Source organism: Lonchura striata, chromosome 5, assembly GCF_050655825.1.
Source record: "Lonchura striata isolate lonStrDom1 chromosome 5, ASM5065582v1, whole genome shotgun sequence".
In the NCBI taxonomy this organism is placed as follows: Eukaryota; Metazoa; Chordata; class Aves; order Passeriformes; family Estrildidae; genus Lonchura; species Lonchura striata.
This window is the reverse complement of record NC_140707.1, coordinates 31,853,412-31,876,578: the sequence shown is the minus strand read 5'-3', so window position 1 is coordinate 31,876,578 and position 23,167 is coordinate 31,853,412.

Sequence of the window (23,167 nt, the reverse complement as noted above, 5' to 3'; positions counted from 1 at the left end):
CCTCTGCTTTGATGTTGCTTGGCAGTATTTCCTTCTTTCTTTACCTTTAACTCAAATGCACAAGCTGTCATGTAAGCAAATCCTCATCTGTGATACGTATCATTATATGAATGTTCCTAAGCACAGAATTTAGTAAATATATTTGGAATGAATTTGTATCATGAATATTTGTTTTAAGAACTAAACCAAAATCAGAATCCTCTTCTCTGTGTCCTAAACTGCAGTGGCTGAGATAAACTGTAGAAACATCAAGTTTTCCTAGACTGAAATGTCTGTGTGACGTTAGAGTTGCTCAGCCTGATAGGAAAGACTTGTTTTGAGAGAAATACTGAAGAGAAGGATTTGGCAAAGTCTTGGGAAAAGTTTTGTTAAAAATAAATGAAATGTCAGGTTTACTAAAATATACTTTTTAAGTGCTATGCCATGGCACTTTTTTGATTTTAGAAAGAATGATTCAGAAATGTAATATATGTCAGTTGTTTGGTGACTGAATGAGGCCTAGATTTCCAACATCTGTCTAGTACTATGCCAATTCTAATTTTTATAGAAGGTTGCTGAGACGTTTTAGAACTATTTACTAAGTAAGATAGCCAACACTTTATGTGTGGTTGTGACAAGGCAGCTTGTTTTCTTCCCATTTTTCCTTTAAATTTATGCAGTACATGTAGTTTTTCAGTATACACTAGTGGTAAATCTCAGTTTATTACTTTAGTACTTGTAGTAGTGGAGAGAGAGTAATCACTTTATATTAAAATTGATAAGTAAAGAGACTCGGCCACAGTTAAAAATTATATATTTTAAAGATTCTAACAGAGACTCCTGTGGTTTGAGCAACTTTTGCTGCCATGGTAACTGTATGTGATATTTTCAAAAAGTTTTTTATTCTTTCTTTTGTTTCTGTTTTTACATGAGGAAGTGAAATAAGTAAGAACATTTACTTAGTAACTAAATAGAGAAATTTTTATTGTATGTTTTGAACTGTCCAGATGCCAACATTTTAAAATAATATGAAATTCTTTGAGATCTGAAACATTGGCAGAAAAGACAAAGAAGAAGCTACCATATGGATCATGCTCTGGTCAGAAATAAAAAAGCTTTTTATAATTTTTGCTTCTCATATGTCTTTCATGAGACCTGAGTGGAAAATTCAGCTTAAAAACCTGTCACACACTGAATTATCTTCTTTTGTATTGTGTATTTGTCCATCTCTCCACTCCTGCTGGTAGGTCAACTTCTCAATCTCTCCATGTCATCCTTTTTCATGGAATATCTTCCTACTCAAATAGGAAGCTAGAAACTCTGCATTAAATTCCTGAGCTTTAAGGGAGGTATTCTCAGCATCTACAAGGTAAATAGGTAGCAGGGAGAGATAGCTAAGCTCTCCAGTTTAATCCAGACCCTGCAGCTGACGATCTGACCCTGTTATACTGATGCCTTAAATTTTAGCTTTCACATATTTCAGGTTCTGTGCTGCCTAGGTGTGTAGCTCTGAGCTTCAGTGAGTGTTAGCAAGTTCTCTTCACAGGGTAGGAAGACAAAAATTCCTTTTCCAGTTTGAGACCAAGGACAGCCATTATAGCTTCAGGCCAAAAGGTATAAACAATGGGAACCTGAAGAGAGTAGACAGAGAGGATGGGACTTCATAACCTGAAGCTGTAATTGGACAATTAACCCAAATATGCAAATCTTGTGACCAGTTGTCCATTTTGTGACCATTTTGGGTCCATCTTGGGTGTAGCCATGGCTGAGCTCTTGTACTACCCAAGGTGTATCCTTCAAGGCCTTTTAATAAATACCTACTTTATTCTTTTAACTCTGTCTAGTCTCTGTTTTAGGTCAGTCTCTCAAGGCATCAATACTCTTCCAGTGCCTTCCATGTGTTTGTCATATAGTGTTCCAAATTTTCTGCAGCCTCAGTAAAGCAGAACTGGACTGGAATCAACAGTACTGTAGGTGCACAGCCTAATATGAAACTAAACTACTTGACTTGTCCATTTCTGCTACATAATACATTATTTATCAACAATGGACATTACCCTTGTTGTTTCTAAATTGAATGAATATTCATGTAACTGCCTTCAGGACTTTCAACTTGGTCGTATATTTAAGCAACAAAATTTAAGACAGTTTGTGTACTTATACAGACCCAAGATACACAATTTGGCCATTATTAATTCTCCAAAGGTCATAGGCAATATAGCTAATAATACTGTTAAAAAAAGAAGATTAGTTTTATGTCATATTTAAATTTGATTTTTAATTTGCTTGTCTGAGATTGGTGTAAGCCTTATCTGCCTATAAACATTTCATACAATGGGGGAAAAAAAAAGTTACCTTAGGAAAATAATAAAAATAATCCTAAAATGTTTATGAGACTTTCAGAGAGAAAACTCTTAGGTAAAAGAAACAAAATACACAGTATAGGCTGCATCTTGTTTTGGGTTTCTCTCCTGTTTTTTAGGTCTGTGTCCTGAGAAGATGCCTGCACATATCCTGTGCCCCTACTACTCTGTTGCTCTGGGTGCCAGCAAAGCCTTCTGCCTCTTGTCCTTGTGCTTTTATGCCCTACTCTTTCAATTTGTTCTCTGTTCATACTGTCCCCAGTGGTTATTGTACAAATCTCCATGCCAATAAGAACTAAAAGGATAAAATTCATATCAAAGTCAAGGATAAACACCTCCTAAAGAGGATTTTATCACCAGGTAGGGAAGTCACCACATTTGATCATTGAATGCCTGCTAAGTTCTGTACAATTCCAAAACAGATTCAATGGAAACTCTCATGCACTGAGGATTTGTCATAAGCAAAAATAAAACAGAACTGAAACTCAAAAATGTCAAACTGTTGTGAAGAACTGAGGAATTCTCTCCTGTTTGAAAGCACAGTGTGGTAATGGCAGCTTGCAATACTTTTACAGAGTAGCACCTAAAAAATCTTTGCTTGCTCGCACCTGGAAAAACATTCATGTTGCAATCTGAAAGGACTGCAGTCAGGGAATGCAAAGAGAAACTGAATAATCAAAGTTTTACCATCATCTCCATAAAGAAAAATTAGAAGGCACTTGCTTTTCTTTCTGGTAAGTTATGCTGATAGATGAATACAATATGAAATGTGCAGAATTCAGGTTTTGTAATGCAGTAGCTGAACTACAGAACTGCATGACAGGATAACAGAACTTACAAATTTTTCTTATTCAAGTTTTAAAAGACAATAATAGCATAAGTACTTTCATCCTGATAGAGCATGAATCATCTGTCCAAGGCTACATTGAACACTAATTAATATATTCCTCTTCTCTCACCCCTATGCAATGTTAGCAAGACTTCATGATAATCATTAAGTTAAAAAGATGCCCTGTGAAACCTTTTCTAAATATTTCAGATTATCAAAGACACCAGTAGCTGTAGCAACAGTGGTACTGGCAAGACAACAAATGAATCAAACTTTTTTAATCTCTCCATTACTGTGAAATTTGAATCGGTTTAATAGTAATTCACTTTTTACCTGGCACATTGTCTGTACCTTGCATAAGGGTTAATTATGGATCCATTTTATAGGCCTTAAAAAGCAGCATCATTCATCTGCTTCTTGCAATAGCATAGCAGTTAATTTATTCAGTGCAAAAATGAAAATTGAGCATTAGCATACATTGAATTATAGAGAATGATATAACCAAAGTCTAATTTTATAGTTTTTATGGTTTGCATGGGAAAGGGTAGAAACCTTACAAATTCCCTTTTATGGATAGCTATGTCTTTTTTTTAATCAAATCTAGATTGAATTTTTTACAGCTGAAGTGCTAGTTACTTGTGATGAAGCCCACCTACTTGAAACATCTATTTTAGGAAGAGATTAATCACTTCTTGTTGTGCCTCTCTTTCTCTTGACTATGGATGAAGCATAAGAGAATATTCATCTAAAAATAAGACATCAAATGTAAGCTAAAGTTAGGCCAGAGGAATCCTAGGATAACTACCTAAATATGTACTATCATTTAGTGCTTAAAAAAAGAAATCATATTGGAAAAGTGGAGCACAAGAGACATGTTTTTAAAATACATCTCTCAGCAGATATTAGGCATCTTAACCCCTTGGGAAGTAAAAAGGCTTCAGGAATGCATCCAAAGCTGACTTGTGAAACATATAAATATGATGTGTATTAGGTAGGGTGATATTGGTATTACTGAGCCTTGAATACAAAGATAAATATAGATTGCAAATAAATCTATAAAAGTATTTTACAACACTGTGATGGCATAGCCACCAGAATCTATTAACATTTTGCATAACTGTGGGCATGTGACCAACAAATGGGAAAAGAAAGACAGGTGTGTTTTTACACAGAAGGCACACAAGTGACAAGAGTTGTCAAACAGAGAAAATAAATGGATTGCAAATTGGTGGGACAGCTACCTGAAGAAAGAAAAATGGTGATAAGTGGTGTGGGGAGAAAGATAATCCATGTTTTAGGAGCAGAGAGCAAATAGAATAAAAATATGAGGCCTTTCCATGAAAAGAAAATCACAGGAGAAAGAATAAATGGCCTAGCATGCTTCCTCTTTTTTTTCTTTTGTTTTAAATAATTGGGTACTTGGAAAGTAACATTTCTGAAACATAGATTACTGGATTTCTGCATATTGCAGACTAACAAACTTAAACCACAGGCTTAAAGTGTCAATAACCTGTGGTCACAGGGAAGGATGTGATAAAATGACACCATGAATAGGATGGTCCTGCTGTTCAGTAGCAGGTAATGAGATACACATAGGCATACACATATTTTGAGAAAGACAAAGAGGCACAAAAAATAGTACTTTCTTGTTTTGTACAGCCTTCCAACAACCTTTCTAAAGCAACTGATATCTTAGTTAAGAAGCTGAACATATAGCTCAGACCTTGCTGTTGCTCTGCCTTAAAACACTAGTCAGTTTAAAAACGTGTGAGGCTTTATTAAAGACATTTTTCAAGTGGTTGCAGTTCTAGAGAGAGAGAATTCCACATCCCTAGTGTTTACATAATAGCCACTTTCCTATTTATTTGCTTTCATATTTTGCAATCATTCATATCTCCTAACAGAGATGCAAGAAACAGTCACCTCCCTTACCATGTACAAGAATCAAAGCTCTTTACTCAAAGGTAATCTTTCTTTAAGAAATCTGACAGCAGCACTATCCTGACCTAGATGACATGTGACTGAATTGTTACTAATTAACAGTTGTTTCTATCTTATTATCTTCTATCACACTGCAGGATAGATAAGAGACTCCTTTTTGCTGCACTTCTCTGCCTTTGGTAAAACCTATTATTTTAGTCAACTGTGTTACTGAAAGGGAAGGAAACATCCATTTTCCATAAAGAAATGGGAAGACCAGGCCAAAAGGCCACAACTCTAAGTTGTGTTCACATTAATGACTCAGTGTGAAAATAAGGATATCTGATTCAACAGGAAGCAGGGAACAAAATGTCTCATGACATTCTTGTGGCAAGCAAATATGTTAGGCAATGTATGCATCAGAGAATTAGATATCACTATGGTGGAAGTGTAGAGGACTTATACATCATATTAACATCATATTTTAAAACAAAATTTACCAAATTTACTCATAACAAAACCTTTATATGCTAAAGTAGTTGTGAGTATAGAATGTTATATGACCAGATGTATGGTCATTGGTGATTCTCACTTGCTGGTGTTTACACTGCTCATATTCTCACTTAAAACATTTATCCATTGTGTCTGGTTATGTTCTGACAGTTTTATGAAGTACTTGTATATAGTTGTTAGTTAAAATTACTTTAGGATGCTTATATTTAGGTTCAAGGCACATTATTAGTAATTTTTTTCCTAATTAGTGGAAATGCTTACAATTGATAGATGTCAGCAGTCTCCTTGGCTGCACTGCAATTCAAACAGTGCAAATAAAAAGTCTAAGAGATTGAGGTAAACATCAATATTTGGTTTTCTGGTTGCTATGCTAAATTATGAAGATTTAGTGCCAATAATAATTTTGCCCTGAAAAAATTGTTATCACTAGATGCCGCCTCACTAGATGCTGCCTGGATATGGTAAATTCAAAATTGCAGTTTCATTGCCTTGCAGTAACAATCCTACATTTTTGATCAGTGCCATAATTCCCTCCCTCCACTAAAAAAAGGAAACTAAATCATAAAGCACCAGAAACATTCTTATGTTCATTTTTTATTACTTTAAGTATGTAGGAATTATAGTCTACAGAGAAAGCAAGGTTGCTCTGTAATTAATTTTTTATAGATGCTGCTTCACCAGTCTTAGCTCAGCTCCCTGGGTCCTATGGAAAAGCATTTTCCATGAACCACAGTTTGGAGTACACTGCAAATTCTGGGGTTGTTGGGTCCTTTTCAGCAGATGGTATGAACAGAAATTTGTTCATGTGTTAAATCTTTCTATCTGGTGTCACAAGTCAGTCATTCCTCTATAGGATTTTCCTTTAACCCCAGACAGCAACCATGTACCAGGCAGCTGCTCACTCACTCCACTCCACTTTGTTCTGGTGGGAAGGAGAACTGGAGGTAAAGGTTAAAGCCCAAGGTTTGAGAGAAGAGTAATTTCACAAGTGAAACAAAATATAATAACAATAGTAACAATAACAACAACAACCTGATCATACCAACAATGACAATAATAATTGTAGTACTGAGGAGAGAGAGAGTAGCAGAACCCAAGAGAAGCTAGCGATGCACAATACAATTGTTCACACCCCCTGTCTGACAGTCCACTACCTAGCAGCAGTTATCTCCTTTTTGGGTAACTCCCCCCAGTCTATATACTGGGCATGACATTCTGTGTTATGGAATATCCCTTTGGCCTGTTTTTGTCACCTGTTCTGGTTGTGCTCTCTCCCATCTTTCTGTGCAGCTCCTCCCTGTCAGAGCACAAGATGCTGGAAAGTCCTTGACTGAGGATAAGCACTACTTATCTTCAAGCAAAATTCCAGGGTGTAATCAGCATTATTTTCATACTAAGTCAAAAAACCACAGCACTACACCAGCTACTCAGACAAAAATAAATTCTGTGCCATCCAAAACCAAGACATGCTGTGATTTATGTGAAGCAGATTGGCCACAGAATACTGATTGGAAGTGTATGTCTCTAGGCCCAAGATAAACATATTTTTTCACATCTGATAGCTTTTTTGTTAAAGAATATACATAGATATTAATAGAACACAGATTTTCAGCCTTTCTAATGATCAATTGCCCCTGTGCAAAAAATCAAGCAAGTCCTTGTCAATAAACCAATATACCTCCCTAAAAAAGAAGCTGTGTGCTGGCCCATTCTGTCACATAATGTTTGCCGTATTTTGCTGAGTACAAGAGATATTCATTAGACATACACCAGTAAGCATTCAGGAAGACAAAAAAACAAACTGAGAAAAAGCTGTAAAACAATTCTGTTCCAATCTCTATAAATCCATTAATGTTGATTTTGATCTTCCAATGCTGGGGCTGCCTTTAACACTTTGATTTCATTTTCAAGCTTTGCTGCCCTCGGGGTTCTCCTATAGGAGTAGCATTTTGTGACATAATTTATAAAGGTATCTGCATTCTTTGACAAGGTATTTGTGGCAGTCCACCTGAGAGGCAAATGTGCCTGGAGCAATTCTGCAGCTAGACAAAAGACATTTATGGGATATCCCAGACCAGGGGTTTCAACAGCTTGGTGAGTGCTTCCACTCTGTCTGAAGTATACTCTGAGCTTTTCTCATGAAGGACTTGGCACTTAAGACAGCTTTCCCCTTACTCTTATCACCACTCACTCTACATCAAACATATCCAGATACTATACCCACTTTTCACTGTTATGGGTATGCATTGTTACAAAAGCCAACTGTGTTTCTGAAAACTTATATTGGTATTTTAATAAGCAATAATCATTAAAGTCAATCTTACCTTAAAAATGGGTTGAGCACCTTGGAATTTCCTCAAGCTTCTTTTGGTTCTGCCAGTGCCTAAAAAATATTCTGATCCAAGAATATTTGGATCAGAACTAAGATCAGAGTTTTTTCATAGTATTCAAGAGTAATACTTACAGGATTCAATGCCTGAAATATTAAATTTGTTGGAGAACACATCCCTGCCATAATACAAAAGAAATCCCCCAAACCAAAATTTCACTCCAAACACATTCTAAAATTAAATTTATTTGCATTCATAACACCGGAAAATATAATTTTCTTCCTACAGTCAATAATTCTGCTTGTCCCAATAAATCCAGCTAACTTGAAATGGGACACTTGATTACCCCAGCACAACATGGGAACTTGAAAGAATGAGTATGCCAAGCAATTATTCATAAAACCTTTTTCTGTACCCTCTAGATAGGAAACATCTCTTCATCAGAGAAGAGAGAATGCCAGAAGCTTATAAGGTCAGTGCTGCATTTCTATTTTTTTTTATTTTTTAACGTAATTCTCTTGTATATAAAGCTTGTTGGTTTGGCATTGATACAACATGTGCTCTTATGATATATAGAGGAAATCTGTCTGCTTGTCTCAGTGTTTATATTTATATAGTCACTGCTCAGCCCTAAAGCTGTTCTTCAGATCTCTAGCTAAAATAAATGTCACAAACTGCTGAATTATTATAAAAATAATTCTGTTTATTTACAAATATGACAACAAGCTGGTAACTTCCTGAGATTCTTGCAAGGATTTTCAGTCTTTACAGAGATATTTTCCAGCTAGCCTATTTCCACTCTCCCTGAATATCATATTCTAAATCCAGCTATTAGCCACTTGCCAATAGATATGTCCAGTCTCAGTAGCTATGTATTATGATGGATATAAAGGACATTATTAAGTATTGGGAAAAGACTCTTCATGAAAAACAAAAATACTCAATCCCTTCTCACTTTTTATGACTGTACTTGGCAGCAAATTTTAACTTGTCTTCCAGGGTGCAGTAGGATTAAAACATGATGAGAAAATGAGAATAAAAATTGAGAATGAGATTTAAAATTAAATAATATATGTTGAGAATGTAATACGATAGCAATGAAATGCAGCATATTTTTGCTTATTGCCAGTATTTTACTATGCAGTATCTATTTTTTGCACACTTAACAAAGAGGATCCATTTCCCAATACACACATTTTCTTTCAAAATCTGCAAAATCAGCAAAATGTTTATCAATGCACAAATAAATACAAAAGCAATCTCTTCTGTATAAAAAAAAAGGTATTTGTTCTGTATTTCTCTTGGGTAATTACCATAAGCAAGAAGAAATTGCCATGAGAGTGAGAGAGTACATGAGATTGGAAAAAAATATCTGATTATTGAATTATTGTTTACTTAAATATTTTTGAATATTCAATGTGATTTTGTTCTAAAATATTTCAGGCAGTGAACTAATTTTATTAAATATTTCCTCATGGTGATCCATACCAACATATAGATCAAGGTAGATGAAATAATTTTAACATATATCAGCCAATATTGATAAATCTCTTCTATAATAATTGACATGTAATATTCACATTTAAAACAGGTGAAGAAAACTGCTGAGAGAGTAAAGTGAAAAGGAAGAGAAGGAACATACTGCTGACAGCTTTCTTTTCCTTTTTCCTTACCAGCTTGTATAAATGATCTGCACATGTACATTGTCTGAAAAGATACATGAAGTGTTATTAACAGTTATGAACGTAAATGAAGAATAGCAATAAATCTACATACAGAATGTCTATTTTGAGTGAAGGCACATTTACAAAAGCTTTATCCAATGTGCTTCAAAACATAGAACTTTCCAAAGGATTAAAAAAAATCTATTCAGTATAAAAGCCCTTCAGGAGTTCATAACCTTTGGCCTTAAAGAAAGTGCAGGCATCTCATTATGGAGTATATGTCCTCAAAAAGAGACACAGAAATGCATGAAAGTATATTTTCTCCATATAGCAAGATGGCAAAAGGTATATTCTCAATTTATAATGAAGACATTTCAGTGGGTATAAAGGAGGGCCTTTTCCTCCAGAAATTATTATTAGTATGCAGAAATCACATAGAAGCAGTGACTACATTGCATTTGATATTCTTATTTAGAGCGAGTAATCAGGATCAATTTGAAAAGGTGAGGTGTACATACGTAACTTCTGTCACACATTGAGCTCTTTCTGGTGTTATAAATAAGGATTTTATATTGCACTGTACAATAATATTAGAAAAGCTGTTTTGATGAAAAGTAGAGATTTCCATCTAATGTCAAGGGATTTTAGCAGATGGGATAATAATTCATCCTCTCCTTCTCTCACTAATGAACTCATCAGCCATATTAAAAACCATAGAAGCCAGAAAAAGCAAAAATCCTGAACTGAGTATCCCTTCAGCTTCTGCCTCCAGCACTGATTTATGCCTTGAATGTAAGAATGTAGTAGCTTGATTAAGATTTCCTTAGATTTTCCCACCCAGCTCCCCTCTTTGCATAAATTGGAATTGCAAATAGAAAGATCTTGCCTTGGTGTATGACTTTATGCTGCACACTGGGTGCCCACACTCAGGACAATATCAAAGCTGCAGAGGTTTTGGCAGCTTCTGCAGAGAGATTTGCCTCCTTCCCTTTTCCAAATTTAGTGGATTGCTACAGATCTCAACTCTGTAAATTAACAAGTAGCTCTTTTTATAATTCAACTCTACCAGTGCAAATGTGAAATTGTTGAGATATTGCATTAATCTTCTAATGCTGAAACACAATTTAAGAAATAATTTCCCACAGGATTCAGGTAAGAACAGATGAATTACCGTGAGCATTCCATAGTTAGGAAAAAACCTAAAAAATAATGCTAGTTACTAAACTGAACTCTGGAATAGAGGTGGTGGAGAAACAGATATCCCTTGCATTTTTAATTTAGTGTCCATATTATCAAATAATTAAACACTCTAACAATACAATTGTACTCATATAACAAAAGAAAACAAAGGCTTTTTATTATTTCTCTTTTAAGTGGAGTTCAACATTCTGATTGGATCTCTTTGGCTTCATTTAGATCAACACCTTAACTGTCCTTCTAAGGAGCTTTGGATGCTCTGTCCAGATTACAGTCTTCTAGCAAATGTGTGTCTAAAATATGTGATGACCACAGATACCCAGCACTCCAAAAGAAATGAAAGAAATATAATGTGTCATAAATATATTTTTCTCTCTAGAGAAAGGAATCTGAGGATAATAGTAATTTTGATTTGCTCTTTCTTGTATAAAAAATAGCTTCAGTTTTCCATAGCATGTCAAATAATAACATCTGAACTAAAATATGAGAAAGGACAATACATTTAAGTTGTTGCAACATTTTTCAGAGAATTTCAGAGATAATAATAGTCCTTGTATGGAGAAAGGGGAAAGAAAAAACCCTGTTGACTACACTAGAGTTCAGAAAAAACATACAGTTTTAAAACAGGAAAACAATATTTCCTGGATGCCAGAGATAGTAGGGGAAAACAGATGCCTTAGGATCTGCCCACACATCAGCAAAAACATCAAGCTTTCAGCCACAATAAATTACTGGTGTTAGATTGGCTTCAGGGAATAAACAACCAAAACCAAATAATATCACTTATCTGTATTTGTAAGTTTCAAACGAGATGTTCCAAAGTGGCAGAAAAAGTCATCAGCACAATGAGTCAGCATCAGAAAGTTCAAGGAAAAGTGATTGTCCCAAGGTCCCATTAAAAGAAGTTTACACATCTCCTAATTAGGCCAGCTTTTCAGTTCTGATGTTGAAATCATTGATGGCATAAATGAGGTCTGACTACCTAACAGTTTATTTGGCTAAAAACATGAATTATAACATCTAGAAGTGTTTAGACCTAAAATAACAAAAAAGACAAAATATATAAAATACGGTAAAGGTATTATTTTTACAATAACTTAAATCAATTGACACCTTGGTTGTTTTAAATGGAAAACCAGATTGAACTAGTATGACATTTCAACTTTTCTGTTGATGGGATTATAAAAATCTAAAACCATTTGAAACAATTCTGTGACATAATTCTGATGTGAAAGAAGTAGATGGGGAAAGTTCCTAGTTTGTGTGTTTTCTGTATCTGGACCTGCCATTCCTCAACTAAATTTAGAACACAAACAGTAGAAAATCATTATGGACAAGTTTTAATTTGAGACTTAAAGAAATATTAATTCATGTCAAAACTGCAAAAATGTTGAGGGATTTTTTTATTTGAAATTCTAAAACATCAAACTTTTTACATCTAGGGACTTTATGTCTTTACTGATAAAACTCCTGGAATTTGCAAAAAAGTATGAGAATTTCAAAGCCAAAATTAAAAATTCTATGTCAGAGCCCATAGATACAGAAATCTGTCAGCTTGTATGTAATCTCTGTAATTTTTTTATATAACTCATGGTTAAGAATCCAGTGCAGCAAATTTTGATTTTGTAAACCACAGAACAGGCTTCAGTCTTGCAGTTAAGGAGACATATTGATATTCCTACAAATTACTACAATAGTTCCTTTTAATTGAATAAGAGCCTGCTGAAAAGAGAGAAACCAAACAGGCTGTAGATGTGCAAAGTAAAGAGAAGCTTGCAGAAATACAGGCTTTTTGAAAAGATTCACTGTTATTGCCTCAACTACTTTAAAAATAGACAAATGTACAAAGAACTAACATATGTAAATTCTTACATTAAAGTGAGATTGACTCGTTTAGAAGCAGTAATACAGCAGGAAAGCAGCCTGCAGCCAGCAAAAGTGCTGCACAGTGGGAGGCTTATCCCGGCAAACAACAATTCACACCTGTTAATTACTCTGAATAGGCTTGCACACAATGCTAGGCACGACATTTATCCATTGTTTGGAAGCAATACCAATATAATCTCTTATGCTATTGTTATAAGTGAAATTAAAGCTTAACATGAGTCATTTCCTTGCAAATCATCAATTAACTCATCAAAGCATTTGCCAGAGGACCCTTAAAGATCCAGAATGATAAAGCTATGTAAATAATATGTATTTCAGGTTTGCTGACAATTATTGTAAAGTTGTTGATGGTGAGATTGCATAAACACTCTATTTCAGGTAAATTACTATTTAAACCATCATTAGTTACTTGAAGTCTAAAATACATGTTTGTACCAATAATAATTTTTAAAAATCTCGCAGAAGTTTTACTTACAATTCAAACATTGCCTAATTAGAAAACGTCAATTAAATTTGCAAGTTTTAAAACAACATTTAAGTAACTTGAACACTAGTCCAAGTCTAATGATTTAACTTGACACACTTGAACAACTTAAGGCTTTTACAATTTCATTCTAGCTTTTCATGCTAATGATTGGATAAACTCAAAGCAGAAGGCATAAAATATTTGGGGAATTTTTGCTTTATTAAAATTATTTAATTAAAAAATACTTTTTCTACCTGTATCTACTTGTGTACCTAAAACAGTTTTTGAGCAGCATTAACAGTCCTGTCCTTAATACTAAACACTAACACACTCATTCTCCCAGCATCTCTGAAGGTGGTTTTCGGTACTGAAGAATCATAAAAATATTGTCTCTTCTTTTTATGTATTCAAAGAGTTTGGACTGAATATACTCCCAGGCATTCTGCACATTAAAAATAGTAGACTATATAATCATACTGAGAAACTCTTTAAGACAAAGAGAAGTCTTAAAGGAGAAAACACACTCATAGAGATTTGATAAAAAATTTATGTTTATACAGACTCTGAATAAGAAGAGGATTGTTCTGCTTTTTTAAAAGTTAGAAGGCAGTAAAAATCTAAACCAAATGACAAAAAATGCACATCAGCATTCAAGGGGATCAGTAGGGAGAACATTTAGACACACCATCTGTACTCCAAAAGCATTAAAATTTCAAGGTGATGTATTTTATGCTGGTCTTTTCTCTTTCCACAGAAAGCAGAGATTATTTCTGATTCCACCTATATTGACATTAATTTCACTTTAAAATAAATTTCCCATTGACTTTAGACAATCTCAATGACCTAAATTACATAAGATCTTTAGCTTTTAGTGCTCAGGAACATGAATCCTTTCTGAAATATTTGTCTTTATTTATGTATTTCAGGTGTCCACAAAACATTGAAGGGATCCTGGGCAATATATTCACTATTGGTTTGGTTTTGCCCTTCATTTGAACAAGGAGTTTGAAGGAGTAAGCCTGGTAGACAAAGTTCACAGTCACTATGATTTCTTTCATCAAATGGCTCTTTGCTTGAGTAACTAACAATGAAAATGGCATTATTTGTTACTAAACACAGAATGATTGAGGTTGGAAGAGACACCTTGAATTCTTCTTTTCCAGACTCCTGCCAAAGCAGGAGCAGTTGCAGCATGCTGCCAAAGACTGCCAGTCAACTGAATATCTCCAGGGATTTAAATTCCACAACCTCCCTGGACTTTTTCCAGTGCTCAACACCCTTTATAGTAAAAATGCTTTATCTAACATTCAGGTGTATTGTCCTGTGGCTTTTTTGAGCTAAAGTTGGTCAGCAACAGGTGATCAAGTTTATTCAAGGACAAAATATATTCAGAAAACTTGTAAGTGATTATAATTGCAAGTGTTTTTCTGCAATGATGATGAATTTGGCTTGTACTTGGCCATATTTATAAAACGTTAAATTACACTCATTGAAATTCCCAATGCTAATAACTTTTCATGCTGCAACCCACATGTATTAAGTAGACTTTTCTGTACTAATGTCTTATTGATAAACCAATGTATAAATAGATAAATTGATCAGTGGCATGACTAACAGTGAGGTTTGCCTGTGGCATTGCTGTCAGAAAAAATTAAAAAGTCTCACAGCAATTATAGGTAGGTCTTGAAGTCATGACAATATGGTGCCAGAGCAATGGTGCTGTGAAGCATTCTCAGGAGAAAAAAAAATGTTAAATTTTATTTTGCTGACAATTAATTCTTCAGAAATATTCAAACAGAAACTATAATAAAGTTATATAATAACTTGCTGATGAATTTGAAGCTGAGTACAAGTGATATAAGGTATATGCATGTATATACACATATATGGTTTTTTGTACATATACACAGAAAAAATACAGGTGCCTTTAAGTCAGGCAGTGAGGTCAGAGAACTGACCACATGTTGCATTTACTACTTCAGATTTGTTGAATTAGAAATGATGTGTTGATTCACATGGGGAGAATCCTGGAAGAAATTATCAACTTTTGGAAAATATGCTGCCTCATAGCCCTGATTGAGGGGAAATGCAGGTTGTCTTGAATGCTTTTTTACTGTAGAAGAAAAAAGAGTAGTACTAGATAAGTTGAAAGGATATACAGAGGTTTTGGGGTCTGAAAGACATCTCCTTTTGACCTTTTGACCTGAATTAATGTGCTGTTTGTAGACACAAGGACATTGGAAAAATTAATGCTCTAGTAGGGAAGGGAAGGATCAATCAGAGGAAATTAATGTCATAGTGCTGGAGGATTCTGACAATGACTGAAGAAGACCAGGGGAAAATATGATGGTATCCCCAGTCAATCCTCTAATTCCAATAAAGCTGGGAAATGAAACAATAGATTTTTTTTTTTTTTATAGATAGCAGAGTCAGTAATAACTAGATGTAAGAGCCCACTAATACCAATTGTTGCAGTGATGGTAATAAGAACTTTGTGGCCATTCTTACAACCTGTAAAATGTACCACTGGACATATTAAACTGATTTATAAGTTTTTACATTCTATATATGCCAGAATGTCCTCTTCCATTTTTAAGATGATATATCTTGTGAAAACTCTGTACATCTACACATCCCAAAAGAAATGCAATGGAAGGCTCAGATCTACTGACTAATGGGCCAGAGTTTGGAAGAGCCTGAGAATGAGATCTCTGATGTGGCATTGAGTGTGGTGATTCCCTGGGTATCAAAAAAAACAGGTAAAGGAAAGAAAAGAATATGACTTCACTTAAAACAGAGCTCAAACTACTAGCTAAGCCAGTGAGGGAAAACCAATATCTTATTAGACTGGAAGCACATAAAGGATTGGAGTCCTTGATAAATACTTTCGTGACGTTTGGATTGCTTAGATAGTGACAATCTGGATTTAATATTCCTACTTTATCAGCAAAGAAGCCTCATTTTCAGGAGTATAGACTGGTACAGGACTTAAGAGTAATACAACAACTAATATGGACATACACTCTATCATACCAAACTCCAGGTCTTAAAAGCATGGAGCTGGAGAGGAGAATCTCATTCCTCAGCCTGCTGGTCATGCTTTTTTTGATGCAGCTCAGGGTTGGCTTTTTGGACTGCAAGCACAGATTGTCAGGTCATGTTAAGCTTCTTCTCGACCAAAATTTCAATTCCTTGTCCTCAGGTCTCCTATTAATTTATTCTTGACACTGCCTTTATTTGTGCTTGGAATTGTGCCAATCCATTGTTAGAAACATTTTGTTAAATAATTCTGAGTTCAAATTTGATGCATCTAAACTCATGAATGTTACTGATTTTTCATTCAGTTATCCTTTGGTCTTCCACTTCCATCTCTTCTGATAAGATGCCTAGGACATCAGTCTGGTAACTTTCAGGATTTGGTTCCACATATGGACTAAGAAAGTAGCAGTACTGTGCCATCTTAAAACAACGTATTTGGTGAATGCCCTGAATGTCTGCATTCTCAAACTCTGCATGGTGCTCAGCATCACTTGCATGGCACTGACCTTGCAGGTTTTTCACAGCAGCATGCAGTCTTTGTGCTTGGGCCATAATGGGCTGCATTTGTGTGAAGACCTCTGAGACCTTTGTCAAAGAACACTGCATCAGAAAGCACAAAATCTGCCTACACATCTCCAAAGAAACCTAAGGGGCTCCAGGGTTTCCCGAGGTTAAACCAGTTTACATTAGTTCTGAATATTTTGCAGATTGTCACTTATTCATCTCAATAGGGTGCAGATAGTGCTGGATGGCCATCTGTCCCTTGTTTCAGCTGCCAGCAATCAGCCACTTGGCAGGCCTAAACAAAGAATATCTCCATGATATTTAAAGACATACTGGCCATTTTACCATGAAATTCCTGCCAGCAGTTCTATATTTAGGAAGCCTTTTAGTTAAAAGAAGACTGAAAGTTAGTGGAGTGCTTCAGAGTCAACAGAGTCTGAGGAATAAGTTGAAATAAACATTGAAGCTTTTCAAGGATCTTAAAAGTTTAGTAACTTCATTTAAAATACATTTTTGTTCTTGCATTTTACAAATCAAGCCAAATGTATAATTAGATTATTATTAAATTAGTGTATTTTCCTACCTCATTTTCAAAATAGTATGAACTGGAGTGACATATATCTTCAGGTATCTTCTGACTCGGCAAATCTTCTTTGCAGAATGAAATGAGGGTAAATCTGAATTAGATTAAATACTAACCGAACAGTACAACTGATACTGATTTTTGTTTCCAAACATGCAAATGGGATAAACAACCAACTTTTTCCACACAAACTGTAACAAAAGTCTTCAAAGCATTACTAAACACTGCTGAAATTTCCATAACTATATTACCATCATCACATAATCCCAGAGAGCACTGTTTTTTCTTAATTAAAGGGAAATAGATTCCTCATTGCCCCGCTGAGTCTCAAACCCAAACAAATTTGGATAACCATGCAGTAATGAAAGATACAAAACTTTCTTGTAGCTGGCAAAAAACACAAAGAAAATATATAGGAGACTCACCATTCAATGAACATTCACCAACAGATGTTTTAAGGGACTACTATGTTGGATTTAGCCATTTAAGTCACTTTAGTCTTGAATAAACTTCATCAACATTTTCCATGGCTTATCCAAAACATTACTTGAACAAAAGCTGCTTATGACTCATTTAAAAAAATAAACAAAAAAATCAAGCCCATCCAAGAATTGCTCTTCCTACAATATTACAAGTATTTAAACATGTTTTCCATTAAGTTCTGATATAGTTTAAATTTCTTTTCCCAGGCATATGTGGCAGCTGATAAGCATAACACACTGTGTGCTACATTACTGCAGAAATTATTTCTTTAGTAAAGGTAACACATATATGACTACCTGTAGCATAAATTTCCTTATTATCCTGGACATGTCTGAGAATTTTTGTTAAATTCTGATGTAATTTTTTTATTTCTGAAAGTTGCCTGGAAGAAATTTTTATCACCTACTCTAATCAAGTCTGCAGAAAAAAAAAAAAAGTAATTCTTACATTCTTTTCTTTTTTCTTTATTTTTCTCCTTTCTTTATTTTATTCCTAGTCTTAAAAGGATTATGTAAAATTATCCTTAGTTTTTATGTTTTCAAGTTGCAGCAAGCCATGTTAGAGCTTTTACAGGCATATGATCATGTGATCAAAGTTATCAAGGAAATGTAATGCTGCTTAGTCACTAAAAGCATTAACACAAAGGGAACAAAATTCCTGTTCATCAGTTTAACTCATGTACAAAAAACCCTAAATGAAAAAAAAAATCAAATAATTTAAACCCTAAAACCATCCAACAGATTGCACTTATACTCTAATGGCATCAGGATGATTATGGTGGTTGATGGCCCAGAGAACATAGGTTGAAGTTTTATACAAGACTGATGAGCAGTAAGTTTCAAGCCAGTTTTGATAAAGTGATGCATCATTAATGTATATTTGCTGAATATAATCCTGTGATAAGATTTAAATTTTGATGACAAAATCTGAAATCCTCAGCCAATTTAAAACTCATGAGACATGAAATTAGCATTAGAATGAGGCTGATTTCAGATTTTTTGAGGGATGATGGTATCAATTAAAACCAACACAAATAATCATGCAATCATATTAAAAACCCCAACAAATTTTTAGGTATGAAGAAAATGCTTGAACCTTTAGTTCAGAAAAGGCATTGGAATCTTAGTTTGCTGTGACCCATGATTTTAGCTAAATTAAAAGACCTCTATTTCTTATCTGTATTATTTTTTTCTTCTATCATTATAGATTAGCTTCAAATGACAAATTATAAGGTATGTTTGCTACCAGCATAAAATGGGCTTTATTAGAATTAAATGCCATTTTAAATAGGGTGGTACAGACATTAAGTTTTTCAAAACACCTTTAATAGTAAATACAACCAATAAATCTTATATTGTGAAATCTAATAAAATGATGCAACTAGCATTTATCTCTTAAGATTCATTATCACTACTTAAACCTCCAACCAAATAGGTTTGGTTTGTGCATTGCACTCATCAAGAACAAGTTTTAATGAAAATGTTAAAAGTATGATGTCAATAGCTTCAGCAGGTGGCATGTAAAGTTGTAGTGATCTTGTTTCATATGCCGCTGAAACAAAATACACTAGACACTTCATTTCTTGAAATTTTTGCAGAGAAAAAATTACAGGAGAGCTGAATGGATTTTTCATGTGGATTTTTAAAATTCGTCAGCAGAAGAAAACAGAAAATTGAGAGCTTTGAAAAGACAGAAAACAAAAAAGTTTTATGGTATGACCACAGCTGCAACTTTAGCAATTTATTATTCAACAACTTAAAGGGGAAGAAAGACTCTCCATGTCTTGTATATATGAAATCCATATTTTTTTAATATAATCTATTGTATTTATTTCAAAATAATGTCAAGAGATTTAAAGAAAGACATCATATTCTCTTCTGTAATGATACCCATTCTTGTGGCATTTTCAGGATTTTCAGGACGCTTTCTAGGATTTTCCAGCTAATCTATACAAGTCACAGGAGACTGCATATAAACCTTGCTATATCAGAGGTTCTTGGCCTTCAGTCACCCCTCTTGCACCAGCTGCTTAACAATCTTTGCACTGGGAATGGACAGTATGTGAATCCTGAGTTTGATTTGATGGGTGAACACTCACAGCATTTACTGCATGAATAAATAACACAGGCCAAATTCATGCTTTGTCTAATTCCATTAGAATGAATGTGCTTACTCCAAGGATCAAAGTAGCTGGTGGATAAGTGTGCACAAGGGCAGTAAATTATGGTGGTATCTGCCTTCCTGGAAGATCTAAAATGTGAAATACAAAGAAATTTCATGGCAGAAGGAAAAACAGTTTTATTTATAAAGAATGAACCAGATATTCAGTAACTGAGTAGTGGTCTTTTTGACATTTTAGGACAAATGTAGGTATTTTTGTTTCTTTTTTGGCCATTTTTTTCTTCAAAAATAAAACATCTATTTCATTCTTGAAGCAACAAAGGAACAATAAACCCATAATCACAGGGGTATCACCATCCAAAAAGTGTTTTCCTTGAATGCACTTCATTGGGCTTACCTGTTATCAGCCAATTTTGGTATTAAACTCACACAACTTAGCCAACATACAACAAATAGAGTTGAATGTTAAAAAGCAAACTTTCCCTGAAAATTCAGTCTCACTAATTCATTAATTTATAATTCTATAAATTCATGTAATTTTTGATACAGTTCCCATTCCGGAAACTTTCCCTCTTACATACATACATATAGATATAGATATATACATACACATACATGTATATATACACAGATATATATATACACACATATATATGTAGGAAATACTCTTGGATCATTTTACCAACAGCATAGGGAATATCAAGGCAAGACCTAAAAGGAGATGACCTCTGCTTGCTTTTGTGTTAGCTTTATCCAAAATATGTTGGACTCAGATAGCTCTCATATAATGAAAGACTGGAACAGACCCAAACTTACTTATGAAAACCTACTCATCCCAACTAGGATCAATTAGACAATTGATTAGTGTCATAGAGTAGAAAACCTTTAAAAACACTCCTATCAGTTGTTATTATTAAGCCTCATTTAGGCTTTGATACTTGCATTTCATGTAACCTTAATTTAATTGAAAACAAAGAAAAATCCCTTTGGTTTCTTTCTCACCTGAGCTGTTGATCTTCTACAGCTTGAGGAGATCTGTCCTTCTGTCCTCTTACCTTCATCCAGCATTATAAGCTTAGAATCACCACCTTTTTTCCACTGTTTGACTAATCTGAGAATTATGCAACAGAAAGCAGAGTGAAGGATACTGGCTGATTTTCATAAGATAAAACATCAAAAGTTGGAAAGAATTAATTTTGTTCCTGTGCTAAAGTTTTGGTAAATTGACACAGCAGGAACAGAGTAAATGAAACTTCAGAGCTTAGTCTTCAGAATTTCTTTTTGAAGAGGGGAGGGAAAGGAGAGAAAGACCAGAGAATTAGCTTGATGTTAAAAGAATGGAAGGGCCAAATATTTTATTGGTGTAACTCAACTAAGTTTCAGTAGAGCTCTCTGTATCCATTAGTAGTAGCTACATTTCAGACACATTAAACACTTTGTTTATCCTGCTTTAGTTCCATAAGACTAGATATAGGAAATACACTGTCTACAGCAGACACTGCTTATTGTTGAAGAGTTTAAAGTTTGAAGAGGTACAAAAGTTACAGAGTAGCAAAGGACCATAAACCCTCTTTATATTAGAGGCTGGGAAGGAGAACAGAACTGCTACTGTGCCAGTGCTACATGAAAAATGGATTATTGTCAGTGGGATTGAAAAAAGGCTATGATCTCCACTAATTCAGAGATCTTTTCCAGCTTTTTTTCTCTGTCTAATCTGCCACTTCAAAATTTTATATTACTTTCAGTCCTCTGGATTTCATTTAGCAAGTTTTTAGAACAACATAGTTTTGGATCATAAGATCAATAAATATTTCTACTTTATGCCAATATGTTCATAAGAGATAGTTGAAAAAATTTATTGAAACAATTTCAGATTAGAAATTATTTTTAGATAAAAATATAAGTATACATTCATATATATATATATATATATATAAGTGTTATATTATTATGCTTGAATTTGACACAAATTATGTGAAAACATATCATTCCCTCGCTCTACTCTTTTAACATCTAGTTTTAACAACTTTAATTCTGATTTTGGGAAAAAACACAAAGAGAAACATCCTCAGGATTTTTTATCTCATCTCCCTTTTTAGGTTTGTTTTTCCCGGTTTAATTAATTATCTTTAATAAGTTACAAAATTATCAAGTATAAACCACTTGTTGTTAGACTGAAAAAAGGCTGACATCCTAATTGATTAGTGATCACCTGTGTCTATACCACTTTTCTGTTCCACCATTTCAGATATTAATTGACAGTTATAGCTGGTAACCTAATAAAACAATATTTTTTCATCTTTTGAACACAACTGATCTTAATGCACTGACCCTGCTTTAGAAAGCACAAGGAGTGTGAAAGACCCAGATTAGGTGTGGTCAGCATCTTGCAGGCAATTAAAAGATTTTGTAGTTGGTGAGTTCAGGCAGCTCTGTCATGGAGGACATGCTTTTGCATCCAGAGTAAATTCTTGTTTAATATGCATTTCAGATGTTGCTGCTTTTCAAAATTTTACGGAGAGGCATCCAGCATTAGTGTGTCTTTTAGTTCAGTCTCATTCTTCCTCTTCAATTTATTACAGTTTTATGGAAATTAAAAATGAGCTATGAGAAGAAAGGGAGAAGAGATATTTTTGGAATGCTTTAATATCCTGTCAGCAAGCTCTCCAGACAGAGTTAAGAAATTTTGATAGGATGGATATTTTTTTTCCCTTCCTTCTATCTTCTTGCTTACTAAAAATAAAACATATGAAGATACACAGTTTCATAGAAAATCACTCTGCAATAAAAAGTGCCCATTATAGTGTCAATAGGTGTGCTAATATGCATAATTTAGGGGGAGTATGCAATTAGAAAATTAACCTTTTACATTTCTCTCCCTTATCAGGTGCAACAAATGACTACAGAATACCACATTAGCAGCTGTATTTACTGTATTTGCATGCTATTAACAAGAAATTGATTATACTTCAAAGGAGGAGAATTGAGTCTGTGTCTGTGAAAAGCACAGTTTGAGATTGGATGGTGGATATTCGTATTCTTTTTATTCTTCTTTTCATCTGCTAAAGGTGCATTACCAATGCCAGGCATCCTAAGGACATGCTCAAAACCCTCAATTTTTCCTGTTTTCAGGAACAAATGTATTTGTCATGTCTTTCTACCATGGTGATTCCAGCTTTGAAAAGGGCTATTTAATGCCAATTGTAATGACTTTTTTTCAAACTAGATTAATATTTTTCTATTAAGAAAAATAGACACCAATTTTATTATGAAAGAGCAGTCTACAAGT